Source organism: Vicugna pacos, chromosome 2, assembly GCF_048564905.1.
Source record: "Vicugna pacos chromosome 2, VicPac4, whole genome shotgun sequence".
Taxonomy (NCBI): domain Eukaryota; kingdom Metazoa; phylum Chordata; class Mammalia; order Artiodactyla; family Camelidae; genus Vicugna; species Vicugna pacos.
The window spans coordinates 105,097,814-105,111,847 of record NC_132988.1 but is presented as its reverse complement, the minus strand read 5'-3'; the positions used below and the strand labels follow the sequence as shown (position 1 = coordinate 105,111,847).

The 14,034-nt window shown below is 42.9% G+C and overlaps 1 long non-coding RNA gene across 7 annotated transcripts in view; it reads right to left on the bottom strand.

The window, feature by feature from the left end:
* LOC140700553 (uncharacterized) overlaps nucleotides 1-13,527 on the bottom strand; it is a 77,887-nt gene extending 64,360 nt beyond the window's left edge. For 5 of the 7 annotated variants that reach the window (XR_012078963.1, XR_012078957.1, XR_012078959.1 and 2 more), the window contains exons 1-3: nucleotides 13,440-13,527; nucleotides 9,107-9,369; nucleotides 662-814 (exon numbers count right to left, since the gene is read on the bottom strand). This is a non-coding gene — a long non-coding RNA (uncharacterized lncRNA). The remainder of the gene's footprint in view (nucleotides 1-661; nucleotides 815-9,106; nucleotides 9,370-13,439) is intronic. The other 2 variants (XR_012078962.1, XR_012078960.1) reach the window with 1 other exon arrangement.
* Between the last annotated feature and the right edge of the window lie 507 nt (nucleotides 13,528-14,034).

The window sequence follows — 14,034 nt, the reverse complement described above, 5'->3', positions numbered from 1 at the left end:
GCGATTAGCCTTCAAAGGCTCCCATTCCCTCAAGCAAATAATTTACACTGCACGGCCCTTAATGAATAGGTTTCTGCCTGACAATCCATTGTGTCCCGATCCAGGCTTCCTACCCCTCTTTTCCATACCCGTTGCCAGTATCAGTCAAACTGACAGTCTTTCATTTCCTCAATAGACTGTGCCCTAGTTCTAATTATTATTGACTTAGGTGACCTGTGATAGTTTCCTAATATGAAACAAATAATTACCATACATAATAATAACAAAAACAGAATCTCCACGTATTTAACTACTCAGTGTTGGACATGAGACATACTTATATTTGAGCAAACATGCTAATTTTCACCAAAAATATCTCTTTTATAACTCAGGAACCTGCATTTTGAGAGGAAGGATAATTTGTCTAAGAGAACACTGAAAATGTGTGGCAGATGTGAAATTTTAGTCTCGGTCTGTTGGATGTCCAAGCACACTATCTTCCTCTGCTCAGAACTCAGTACATTGCAACCATGCCTTGAAAGGCTTCCTTGGACACCCTCTGCCCCTACTTGCCATTTAAAAGCAAGTTAGGACTCTTTGATTTCCTAGTTGGCTCATTTGTCTCCCACTCTTGGAGTGTGAGCAACAACCTGGTAGTTTTCCTTCTCAATAACTGCATTACCTTGCATGGGTTAGGGGCTCAAAAGATGTTTGTCACCCACAGCCCAGCATAAATGAATGGATGATTCAAAAGATGTTGCAGGATGATTCAGGGACCAGGTGACTCTCAGGAAGTAGCTCCTCTCAAGTCTTTACCAGTCAGCACTGTCTGGAGCTGAGACAGGAGGGAAGAGGGCAGGGCACAATCATTAAAAGAATGACACCACAACGAGCACCAAGATGGCGGAAGATCAGAAGATTCAACTCCCAGTAGATGTTGAGGCCCAAGATGACAGGAGATTTGACTTCCAGAAGACCTTGAGCTTCATTATATGCTCATTGTAATACATTAGCATGCTAAATAGCACTCCCACAGGTGCCATGACTATTCTGAGGCTGACCATAAAAGATCAAAAAGTGGGTGATGGCCCAATTCCTGGGATCCACCCCCCTTCCCCAAAGTAGTTGGAATAATCCCCATACTTGTTAGCATATTAAGTTACTGAGCCAATAAAAACCAACAACCCTGCACCTCCTAATCTCTCTCTCTTGCCTTCAGTGATGACCCTCATTCTGCCTATGGAGTGTGCAACTCCCTGAATAAATATATCTTCACTCGACTGTGGCTCATGATTGAATTCTTTCTTACACAAAACCAAGGACCCTCGCTTGATGGGGTGCTTCCCAGGGACATGCCGGGGACATGGGACATGGCCATCTTCTCATGCCCCATTTTCCTGTATCAGAGCTACCCATTCTTTCTCTGGTAATTTCCCACAAGCACTAACTGGGATAACCAGATGTAGCTAAAAACCCAGGGCTTTGTTTTTTGAGCCCTCAACCTCACCCTCCCAGCCCAGTTCACCTCCACAAATGATCCAGGAAAATGAAAAGACAAAATTATCACCCTGCAAGGAGGTTCAAAAACGATCATGACAGGTAGCTGCTGTGGGGCCTGTGTGAAGGGAAGTCATGATAAAGAAAGACCTTTAGGGGGCTTTCTGGGATTGTAACCTGGGAGAAATGGGGCTAGATTCATCAGGTTTGGTTAGGGGACCTATGAGCACATTTTACTGGCTGACCTTCACAAGAGAAGTGATTTTTCTTTTCTCACAGATCCCATAATAAGAGTGGAACAGACAAAAGACCAGAGTCCAGCAGGATGGACAGAGAGACAGCAGAACTGACAAGATTCTCTCTTCCTTATTCAAGATGAATGTGTTCTCTGCAGGCTGAGCCCTGCGATAGGGAGACCCAACCAGGACCCTGCCAAAGGTGATGGAACTACGTATCCCCTCACTGCTACAAGTCAGAAATTTCTAGACCAAAGTATAGAGCAAGTCACAGGATCAGGTCACAGGTGGGGGCACAAATTTTCTGCGTCACTTACAAGGGTACTGAATGATGCATATGGAATCTCTCTCCTTCTCTGTCTCTCCTTGTGTTTAACAAGGAGTCATTACAGCATATGAGCACTCTGCACACTTGTCCACTGTGTAGGATATGCTTTCAGTCAACTAAATGTCTCACTGTCCTTCTGTCCTAAGGGGACTAAGTGGGAGGTGGAGGGAGCGCTCTTCACCTGAGTTCAGAAGCTCTTCCAAACTGTGCCATTTATTAAATGATGGAAACTCATCCTTGGCGGAGATGGTTATCACAGAAGTTGCACAGTCATTTAATTTTTAAAAAGATAACCATGATTAAAAACAAAAAGGTTACCTGCAGTGATTTCTGAACTGGGACCATGACTTTTGATAATACTAGCTATTGATTGGTTTAACCATATGTAACTCTTGGAGAATGAGCCTCCCATGAGGGGATCCATCTCCAGCTGTGTCTGGACAAAGAAATAATCATCTTATCAATGTTTGCCAGTATTATTAGTCAAGATGAATATTATCCCCATTTTACAGACCAAGAAGCTGAGGCTTAGAGGGATTAAACCCTCATCCAGAGTCACAAAGCTAGTAACCGATGGAGCCGGGATTTGCTTCTTACTGGGCCATGTGATGACTCTACCAAGGCTTCTGGACAAAGTAGACAGGAGAGAAGAATTCAAGGAGCAGAGAGAGTCTCTGGGGCTGTCTCTCTCTCCCCTATAACTCAGAGGAGAATGCCAAGAAGTGCTTTTCAGCAGCTTACATAAGAGGAGGGTCCCACACCACGTGCAGAAGCAACCAGCAGCAGTTCCCTGGGCCAGTTTCACCAAAGACCTCCAACCTCATTGTCTCAGAATCAAGTCATCAAGCTGGGAAGTCGTGGCAACTTCTTGGAACTCAATTGCTTCCTGCCATCCTATTCATCTTCCAGCTTACTTCCCATCACTGACCCTGATCTTATTAGAAAAACCTTGGAGAATGACAGTAATGGCATTTTTTTTTGACAAGTTTACTCCAGATTGGATTTAATATCTTAAAATTGTCATTGATTGAAACTGGTCATTCTAAATGAGCAGTTTAAAACTAATATTCCTCTGTTTTTCCTTAATCTTTTTTCTCCCTAGTCATTGGATGCTTGGTCTTCTCGAAGGTATCTTCCTAAGTGTTCAACAAGCTATAAAAACGTTCACAGGAGAGGAAGATTGAAGTGTCCCATAGAATAGAACCTCTCCAGAGGCATAAGTTGCTCTCCCACTGAATTTCCTACCTAAACGGAGCTTAGCATATAGTAGTTGCTCACAAAGTACTTAACAAAATCAGGAAAAGTCTTTCTTAATGGATTCTTATCATTTAAAACATTGGAGGCTCAAATCTCAACACTCCGTGGTGGGTTCTCAGTGGGGTTTTCATAAGCAAGGACCTGCCAACATGTAGGGAGGATGGGCAGTGGTATTCAGTGAGACTGGAGAGGCAGTGAAGTTTTGTCTACTTCAGCCCTTCTTCTCTTCCAGTAATCTTTACCAACTGAAATTTCCATCTTTGATTCTGCATTCAGTACCGAGGGAAGAGTAGTGACTTAGGGATTAAGAGCTATTGGCCCAGATAAGCTTATTTAATTAGCTAATTGAGACCTTGGGTCCCTCAAGGCCAAAGGAGTAGGGATGAGTGAGCCTTGGTTACAGGAGATAAACAAGAGTGCTTGACTGAAAGGGTGGCATGACTGGTTGGTGTTTCAGCCGAGGGAGCTGGGAGGGGCATGCCAAAGGGAGGGCTGCTCAACCCAATTCACCAACTTAACTAAGCCCTGGTCTGAGCACTAAATGAGTGGACATGGGTTTGCTGCAAGAAAGCCACGTTTGCATGGTCCATGAGAGAAATGTAGCATTATTTCTTTAAAAAAATCATGAAGTCAGAGTCTGGAAAACTTAATGGGCATTCTAGCTACATCATTGTAGCTCTCGAGGCAGTAACTCTGTGTTTGCTCAATTTCCACATCTGTATAGTGGGCACAGTTGCCTCTCCCATTCCGTGTTACAATGAGGCACAACTGAGATCATAAAAGTGCCTAATACATAGCCTGGGGGTAGAAGAGGTGTTCAGTAAATGGTAGCCTTTATCATTAACAATAATGATTCCCAGAGAATCTTTATCCTTGTTAACCAAACACAGATGAGCAGGGGCCAGGGAGAGAGGAAACGAAAAAGGGAGAGGGAGAAGCAAAGATAGGAGTATTTATTGAGCATCCATTATGTGCACACATTTCCTTAGTGACTTTGCTTCTACAAACACACCGAGAGAGAATAAAATCTGTAACATGAATTTTGCCTTCTCTAACGTCCTCCCCTAACTTAACTGCATCCCCCAGACCCAGATTCTTCAGGCTCCTCCAGTACAGAAACAATCAGGAAAGGGGGGGAAAGAGACATGGGAGAAAGCAGAAGGAAGTTCTCTAAAGCCTCAAAGCTTGACTGCCTGAGTGCCACACCTTCCCTTTTATTTTAAAACTCTGAGCAGCCTGTAATCGGAGAGGGAGATTCCCCAGCTGCAAAAAGGAAGTGATTCCTTAAGAATAAAAGCCCCCATTATCAAAGGAAACCGTGGTGTGCCCTGGTTCTGAACTTTCCATTCTAAAACCCCAGAGAAAGTGACCAAGGGGGCCGGATGAACAGCCACAGTCGCAGTCACAGAGGAAGGCAGTGTTATCTTGTAAGCTCGGGATATTCTGCAAGAGACAAGGTTCTGTCTCTCCTGCTAGTTTTTCATCACCTCTTCAGAAGTATTCAAATGAGCTGAGACAACTGCTTCACTTGGCATTTGGATCCGTCTATTAGCAACTCCAGGCCTCGAGTGCTTAGTCATTTCTTAGCTCATGTCACTGCCACTTTGTTTTCGCATCTGACACTGACTCCAATAACCTTGTAGCATCTGCCCTCCCAATTCCCCCAAAACTCGGAACAACCTGCTCCGATGAATGCTCCTTTGAATGTCCTTCTCTCGCTCTCTTTCTCTCTCTTTGACAAGGAAAAGAGTTATCAGGATTCTTGAACATTCTTGAATAGCTAACTCCTGGAGTCCTTGTCCTCACTTCTTCCCCTCTGTACCTCCCTGGCATTTGCTCCAAGATCTGCTGCTTTTCCAACAACGACCTGGCACGGAGCTGAGGTTTCCAAATGTTAACTCCCTGGCACCGGTCCTGTAGGTGCTGAAAGAATTCTTCCCTGATTTGCAGACAAACCTTTCATTTCGATGCATATCAGGGTCAGCTCGGCGTTTTGCCTGGCCTACAAGGTGGTTTGGAGGCCATGGCCCAGAGGGGAGGGTACAGAGGTCTGCTCTTCCTTCTCAGACCATCTCTCAGCTGCTCTCACCTGAGCTTGTAGAAATGCATCACCCTTCCAGGCTCTTGTTTAAACCCCATGGGCAAAGTGGGAGGGTGGACTGTCACCTACACACCAGCCTTACAAACTTCCTTCGGGGAGGTCTGCACGGTCCCAGCTCGCCTGGGCTGTTCTCATGTCCTTGCTCAAAGGAAAGCTTTGTTTTTCTTTTTTCTTTTGTTTTTTTTAATTGAAGTATAGTTGGTTTGCAATGTTGTGTCAGTTTCTGGTGTACAGCATAGTGTTTCAGTCATATATATACACACATATATCCCCTTTGATATTCTTTTTCATATAGGTTACTACAAGATATTGAATATAGTTCCCTGTGCTATATTATAGGTCCTTGTTGTTTATCTATTTTGTATATAGTAGTTAGTATCTGCAAATCTCGAACTCCCAATTTATCCCTTCTCATCCCCTTTCCTCCCTGGTAACTATAAGTTTGTTTTCTATGTCTGTGAGTCTGTTTCTGTTTTGTAAGTATGTTCATCTGTGTCATTACTTTTAGATCCCACATATAAGTGATATCACATGGTATTTGTCTTTCTCTTTCTGGCTTACTTCACTTAGTATGATAATCTTCAGGTCTATCCATGTTGCTGCAAATGTCACTATGCTATTTTTTTCTATGGCTGAGTAGAATTCTATTATATATATGCCACAACTTCTATATCCAATCATCTAGTGATGGACATTTAGGCTGCTTCCATGTCTTGGCTATTGTAAATAGTGCTGCTATGAATATTGGGGTGCATGTGTCTTTTCAAGTTAGAGTTTCCTCTGGATATATGCCTAGGAGTGGGATTGCTGTATTATAATGGTAAGTCTATTTTAAGTTTTTTAAGGAATCTCATCTTGTTTTCCATAATGGCTGCACCAAACTACATTATCAAGGGAAAAGCTTTCCTAAAGCTCTTGTGATGGAAATGTGCCCACCCAGGTACCACTGTCCCTATTTCATCAGAACGCAGGGGGCTGCCTGCGGTGTCTGCTCTGGGAGAGGGAGTGGTCTCACCCACCCGACATCCATCAGTTTCCATATTCTCTGCCTGATTCTTATAAACAGAATGTAAATGGAGCATGGGAAGGGGAAAACAAAGAGAGGAAGAGATAAATCATTCATCCATCCATTTATTCATTCAAAAAGCTTTTCTTGAGTGCTACTAGATGAATCTGGGAAAGGTGTTGGGGAGTCAAATATATAAATGACACAGTCTTTGTCCTCCAGAAATTCAAGAATCTAGAGAAGAAAGGGAAACTGTGCCAACAACGTAAAAGCAGAGTTTATTACTTAAGAGAAGTACTTAACCAAAATTAAAGGTTTAATAAAAAATTCCTAGAAGAAACAGCATTTGAGTTGAATCTTGTCAGAATTGACTAATTTTATGGTGGGCCTGCCGTGGGTCAGATACAGTGACAAGTGCTAAATAAATGTGAACAAAACAGACTCTGTTCCTGACATTGTGGAGCTAAATCCTGAGCAGGGTGCAGAGAGGGGTCTGGCAGCACAGGAGGAGGAGCTCAGAATCGAGCTGTAAAGGACAAATATTAGTTAACAATTATTGAATGTTCTTATGTGCCAGATACCATACTAACTGCACCATCTTTAATCTTTACAACATCATTATATAGTGGATATTGTTACTTACATTTTAAAGGTGATCCAACTGAAATTTAGAGAGCATAAATAACCTGCCTACCTTTACAGAGCTTGTAAGTATGGGATCGGGGGTGTGATCTTAGGTGTGCCGTACCCCAAAGCATGGGCTCTCTACCACGCAGGAGAGGGCTAGGGCAGGAGAGGGAGGGCATTCTAAGCCGAGGGAAAAGATTTTGCCAAGTTCTGACAACATGATAGAGTTTATTCTACAAGCTACAAAGGTGGAGGCAGAGTGGAGTTGAAGTATGGGGCAGGAATGGGGTTGAGAGCATGGTAAAAAATATTTAGGGAATGGTAGGTACCATTCGTAGATGAACTTACACTCAAACCAAATGCAATTGTGTTTGGTTCCAGAGAGCCATGTGAAACTATCAGTGGGCTCTAAATCAAAACAGGTAGGATAAAATTCAAGTTTTAGAAGCCCTGTTTTGCTAAATGGAAGGTACAGTGGAATTGGTTATAACTGGAATAAGGAAGATGAAAAAGTATCAAGTTGCGATCTTTAAAAGACGTCGAATAAACAAGACTTAGTGACCTTAGATTTGGTGAAATTAGACTCGGTGATGAAAGGGAGGGAGGATTTATGATAACTCCTGAGTTTTGCCGGAACAGTTTGAGTTGATGATCACCTCTGAAAAAGGGACTATAAGTCAGTTTTTAGGGAGCAAGATGATGTGTTCAGTTTGGGACATATTGTTCTTAAACTTCCAGGAGAAACTCAAAAGAAAATGCCCAGTAGGTCTGTGAGTCTGAAGCTTGGGAGAGTGATTTGGGCGAGAGAAACTGATCTGGAAGTCATCTTCCATAGTCTTCAGGAAGTCACTGACTGTGGTCAAGGATACATCTCAAGGAGAACATGCATCAAGAAGGGAAAGACGACCAAAGGAAAAAGCCAGGGGAATATCAGCGTGAAAGAGAAGGAGAAGGAAAACCCCACAGGGGTGGAGAGAGAAAGATGAGCGGCAACTGCACTATTTTTCTATGTCCATAGCGTGTTAGAACCAGAAGCCATCTGCGCCTTTCACTTTAGTGACGTGAAAAGTGGTGCTTGGAGAGGTAAACCACACACGCAAAAAACATACAGTTGGTCATGATTACAACCAGCTCTGCAGCCCTGAGCTGACCATAGGTTTTCTGTTGTTGTTTTCAGTTCCCTTAATCTGTCTAGAATAGTATATGGAATTGAAAAAAAAAAATATATATATATATATGTTTAAAAAGGCATCCTCTTGACATCAGATTTCATCACAGCTTTCCATTTTTTCGCAGGCATTTAATTGCCCGTTTGGGCCGCTAGGAAGAGAAGGGAGTGTATTCATTGTTTCCCAGGTTCTTTTACATAGATTAGCCCAGGAAATGTCATAACCCTGCAAAACGGGCTTTATTTTCCCATTTTCTATGGAAGAAACTGAAGCTAAGAAATGTAGAGAAATAACTTGGCTAGGATCACACAGCTACGGTAGAAGATTATTTCACTGTCAGGTGGTCCTAATCACCCCTTTTGGCCAACGTCTCAGGGGTCCAGTGCTGACTCCATATGCAAACTAGCCAGAAGGGACAATTTTAGTGGGTAATCTCAATAACAATACAAAGGAAGGCAGGTTCATTTAAAAGCTTTGTTCTCTGCCCTGGGGGACTGAGGTGGATTCCGAAGTGGAGCCACGGCTTTGAGGAAATCAGCGATGCCTTTCAAGAAATGCCAATAATTGAGAACTAGCTCCAGAGTTACGAACGGAGTCCGCACTTGTTACTTTCAGAGCAAGTCTCCCGTTGTGCAGGGGCCTCAGCCTCTCGTGTTGGAAAGGAGTTAATGTAGTCAAAATATGACATGCTATTTTTATTCCTCACCCAGATCAGCCGTAGTTTAACAATGCATTTCAAAGCGCGGCTGATGGAAGCTCCACCTGAAACCTGTTCTCCCAGATACATATCTCCATCCCATTCATCGTCTCAAGAAAGGAAATCTTACTGCACGACAGCATTTTCATCTGCTTTGGTTTCAGCTAGAGATAAATTGCGCCGGCTGCAAACTAATTAATATCAGTCACCTGGAAAGTAGAACTTGGGAGACAACAGGCTTCTTTCTTGATAAACAGATTGCTGGGTAGGGGATGCACACGGATGTGACAATTCATTCGGCCGTAGACACAGCAGAATTGAGACTTTGAGGACAGGTACTTGGAAGGCAGGAGCAAACCTCCCCGGCTTCAGCCATTTGAGCTCAGGTGGGGTTTTTGTGTTGAGTTACAAGCTTCCCCAAGTCCTCTGGATCAGCAGAAATCTCTGTGGCCCTGGAGAAGTTCCCCTAAAACTATAACCAGAATGTTAGATTAATGACCACCTCCTGGGGAAGCTGGTTCTGCAGCCCAGTCATCAGCAGCCATCCCCCCTTGCCTGATCCCACTCCCACTTGGCTAAAGAACTGTAAACATTGGCCTGGGTGATGTGTACTTCAAGGAATCCAAAATCAAAACCATGCAGCTAGGAAAGAAAAGCAAAATACGTTTAGAAACCGGAAGCAGCAGACAGATTCCCCCAGAACTAGCCTGGGCGGGGAGAAGTCGGGAAGCTCTGAGGAAAGGCGGCCCGTGCTTCACGTGGACCAGGCGGAGGAGGCTTGTCGTGACCGCCCTCCAGTGAAGACATCACTGTCACAGAAAACGCTCGTTTCAGGGGGTGGTTCTTTGAATGAGGCAGGAGAGGGAATGTGCCACCGTTTGAGTACCCCTTACACGCAGTTTCTCAGAGAAGGTTTGAGCCATCATATTCCCAGATCGAGAATCATAAGTTGCCCTTTTTATAGAAGCTTGAGAAGAAGAATCTTCCAGAAATGATTCAGAGCCAGGGCATTTGGTGATTCATTTAGCAAAAACTGAAAATCCTGCCAATTTCTGTTCACTTATCCAGTCAGTGGGACAGCATCCTCACCAACTCAAAGGGCCAAAGGTAAATTAATAAATTAGAATATGATATTATGGTTGCTGCGATAGGTGTATATGAAGAAGACATAAAAATGAAGGAGCCAGACTCATAGACATAGAGAACAAACTTACAGTTATGGGGTGGGGGGAAGGGGTGGGGAGGGATAAATCGGGAGTCTGGGAATTGCAGATACTCCTACTATATACCAAATAGATGGACAGCAAGGTCCTACGGTCTAGCACAGGGAATATATGCAATACCTTGTAATGTCCTATAATGGAAAGAACATATATATAACTAAGTCGCTATGCTGTGCAGCAGAAATTTACACAACATTGTAAATCGACTACACTTCAATTAAAAAAAAATGGGAGTCAGCTCTACAAATCTAGGGCAGAACATGGGGAGAGAGAGGTCTGGAAAATTCTTCTGGAGAAGGTAACACTTGAACCAAGTCAATGAAAGATGGCAAGTGTTCATAAGCAGGCAGATTAGGGAGATCTTGAACATTCCCCGCTCAAGGCGCGATCCGGAGAAGGAGAAATTTACCACTTCTGATTCTTCCGCTGCTTAGTTCCACGCATCAAGGTGAGCTCTTGTAATAAAGGCCCATGAAGCTTTCACTGTCTCGTCTCCCTTATGAGTTACAGATTTGTTGCCATAGATCTTGGGACATTCCTGTATTATTTGCTCATTCTATGTGTGCATTCATTCATTTGCAAATTGCCTGAGGACAGGGTCTCTCTTTCATTGATTTTTGCTACTTTGGTGACTAAAACAGTGTCTGGGACATAGGCATTTTTCTAAAGTTTGTCAAGCACTGTGTAAACCTCCACACTTGCTTAGGAGTTTCTTAAATGGAAGAACTACACAATTCATCCCTTCCAGGTCCAGCTGAAGTGGGTATTAAATAAATATTTAATGAATGCCTAAATAAGTGGGAAAGAAAGTCCCTGAAATATTGAGACTATAAAGGAACACTACATCTCCTTGCGGGAACCCACTCAAACTTCACCATGACTGTGAAGGCAGTGACACACTGGCTATACATCCTTCTGACCGCCCAGTGTCATTGTCCCTTCCAGCCTTCCTCCAGGTAGTGAGGGCTTCGGTATCCAGACTTCTCTCACTTTTGATCAGACACAACCACCTGTCATCTTGAAATGATCTGAGCAACAGTGAGCTGGAACTGGTAATGGCCAGAGTTTATCATCTTTCCCAAGAGAACTTTCAGTTTAATTCAAAAATACAAGAATCACCAAGTGTTGAATTTCCATCTTCTATTGGTTGAGCCACAGAAGATACATTTTAGAGTAAGGAATCTGCCATGAACCTCTCAGCTCTTCCTATGGGTGCAGCTGCCTTATCTGTACTTAGGTGGAGTCCGCCTCCCTTCTTGCCACACCTGACTGGTCAGTCAGTATCCCTGTTGTCCTCATGGACTCTGTTCTGCATGGGCTTGTTCTTGGCAGGGTGTTACTGGTTCATGGTCTGATATTTTACTGTGCCCAGCAACTTGTGGTGTCACTGAAACAACTATGACAGCCCATTTCCTAACACAAACTCTACCACTGTGTGACCTGAAGCCAGGGACTTACAGTCTGCGACCCTGAGCATCCTTGATTGTGTCCTCAAAGACCCTCATCGTGACATTCACTCTGTAATTCTTTCAGTTTTATTTATCTTCTCAAATAGAGTCCATGAAGTCAGTGGATATGATATTTCACTTCATCTTACTCTTAAGTTTCCTTTGGGAGGGGGAGGGGCAGCCTTGGAGGGGTGTAAGAGTTGCCACAAATCTTGCATAACTTGTTACTCATGATGATTCATTAACCTGTCAAGAGGTTCACAGCTCATCCAAGCTTCTTAAACAACCCATTCAGTCTCAGCCCTGGGCCTGATCTGTGTAGAGAGTTGGAAAACTCATAGCAACAGAGAGCTCTGGAAATGAAATAGCATCTCTATATTTGTTGGCTGATGGGGGAGACATGAAGGAGAAGGGACTTACCCGATGGAGAAGTTGCATCTTCTGCCATCCAGACTGACCTTAGGACCACCTCCTTCTTGAATTTAAATATTCACTGTGTACAGTGGTTCTCAGTACAGAAAGGCCACCCCCTCAAGGAGAACCATGCCTTCCAAACAGATCCACAAACCAAGTTCTAACCAGATTCCCCCAGGGAAAAAAAAAAAAATACTGCATTTCCTCTATGAAGCCCAACCTCCTTTCAACAAATCCTTTCTTACTTGGCCCATGAAATGAATCACAAAGAGATTATTTTCTGGGAACATTGGTAGAAAAACCCTGATGCAGACAGTTCCCTTTCTGATTGCAGCCTGACTTCCACTTATTGAATATCGCATCAAGTAGTGGTTCAGGGATTTCAAAGGAGAGCTCAGCAAAAGACGAAAAAAAAATTAGCCCGAAAAGTTTTTCAAGGTGCCTACTGCAGAGTTATCAGGTCAGAGATCTAAATGTCAGCGCTATATGCCTGATTTGCACATTTCAAACCAATTTGGTAATATTTTTTCATTTTTATCTGCACGCATGAAGTGCTTTGGAATACTGAAACAATTTAGAATCATATTTCGTTTGCAACAGTTCAATTAACTTAAGTGCTGAAACATGCTCCCCAGCTGGTAACTAGTTTAATCGGTTACTATTACAAGAAATAATTTCTTCAGTGCTGGGGCTCCCCAATGTCCTCTCTAGAGAGGGCATGACCACTCACAGGTATGTTGGGAATGGGAAGTTTAAGGATCTGGCAAATATCTCTGACTTAACAAAGAAGAAAAATCAGAATCCATTCTATTATTTAAAAAAAAAAAAAACAACCTACCTAGGTATAGGTTTCCAACTTCAGCTGTGATTTTATGATCTCCTATTCCCTTGGAACAACTTCATAACCACTCAGTAAGTAGGAGAAAGGTTTGGATCAAGGGTCAAAGACTTTTAAAGATATTGCATAAATGCACTTACCCATGAGCCAAAGTGATAAATAGGAAACCAAGATGAATGTAAGGAATGCTGTGAAGAATGATTAGCTGGGACAGTTGGAGCAGCTGCTATGGCAACTCCAAACACCTGGAAAGAAGGATTTCCTTCTGGCTTACAGCAAGGCTGAATTGTTCTAATTGCATTTGCATTAAAAGGCACCACTGGCAAATTGCTGAAAGGATACATACAGTAGAACATTATGTAAATTTTCAAAAGACACAAAATAATACTGCATCTTACTTTTCGATACACGGAAATGTAGTTAAGAGAAAAAGAAATGGATGGGAATAACAACACACTAACTGCAGGAGACAGGTCTACGGAGGAGGGAAGGGGAAAAAAAGAGATGGGGATGTGATTAGTTTTAAAAGCAATCTTAAGCATAGAGGGTAAAATGTTAAGATCTCATAAATCTAGGAAGTGAATACATAGGGTTTTACTCTATTATTTCATGCACTTACCTGTCTGTTTGAAATGTTTTTTAATTGAGGCTTAAAAACATTTTTGAAAGAGTCTGTGACAATGTCTATTTTGCAGCCATTGTTAAACCTTTGTTGGAATGTTTTCTCTCACTATGGAGACGGAAGCCCTGGACTATTTTTTTAAGGTTCATAGAATTCCAAAGACCAAAGTCCGTGATCAACTACCCCTCTCTCCCTCTTTGTAATTTTAGCTGATCTCGTGGAGCTCGGCCACTGGGTTGCAAATGAAGCCCAAATATTGCAGTGTTAGAAACTGTGTCCTCTTTTCTCTGCCACTGGTGCCAGACACAACGTGAACATGACCCCACAAAGGCCACCCATAAACCCGACCTGTGAGTGTCTTGTGACTGATTTCCTCAGCGATCTTAAGACCTAACTGTAGAAGGGTTAGCGCTATAGAGAGAAAGCCAGACAAAGACCTCTGCGAAATGTTGAGAAGGTACTCTGTCATGACTAGCTGATATTCAAGATAACAATGACCAAACAGGAAATAGGAGGTGTTCAGTCAAAAGATGGCCAGTCAAGATGCCTGTAGCTTGTCACAAATCCTAGCTTTAAACCAGAAACTTTTCAA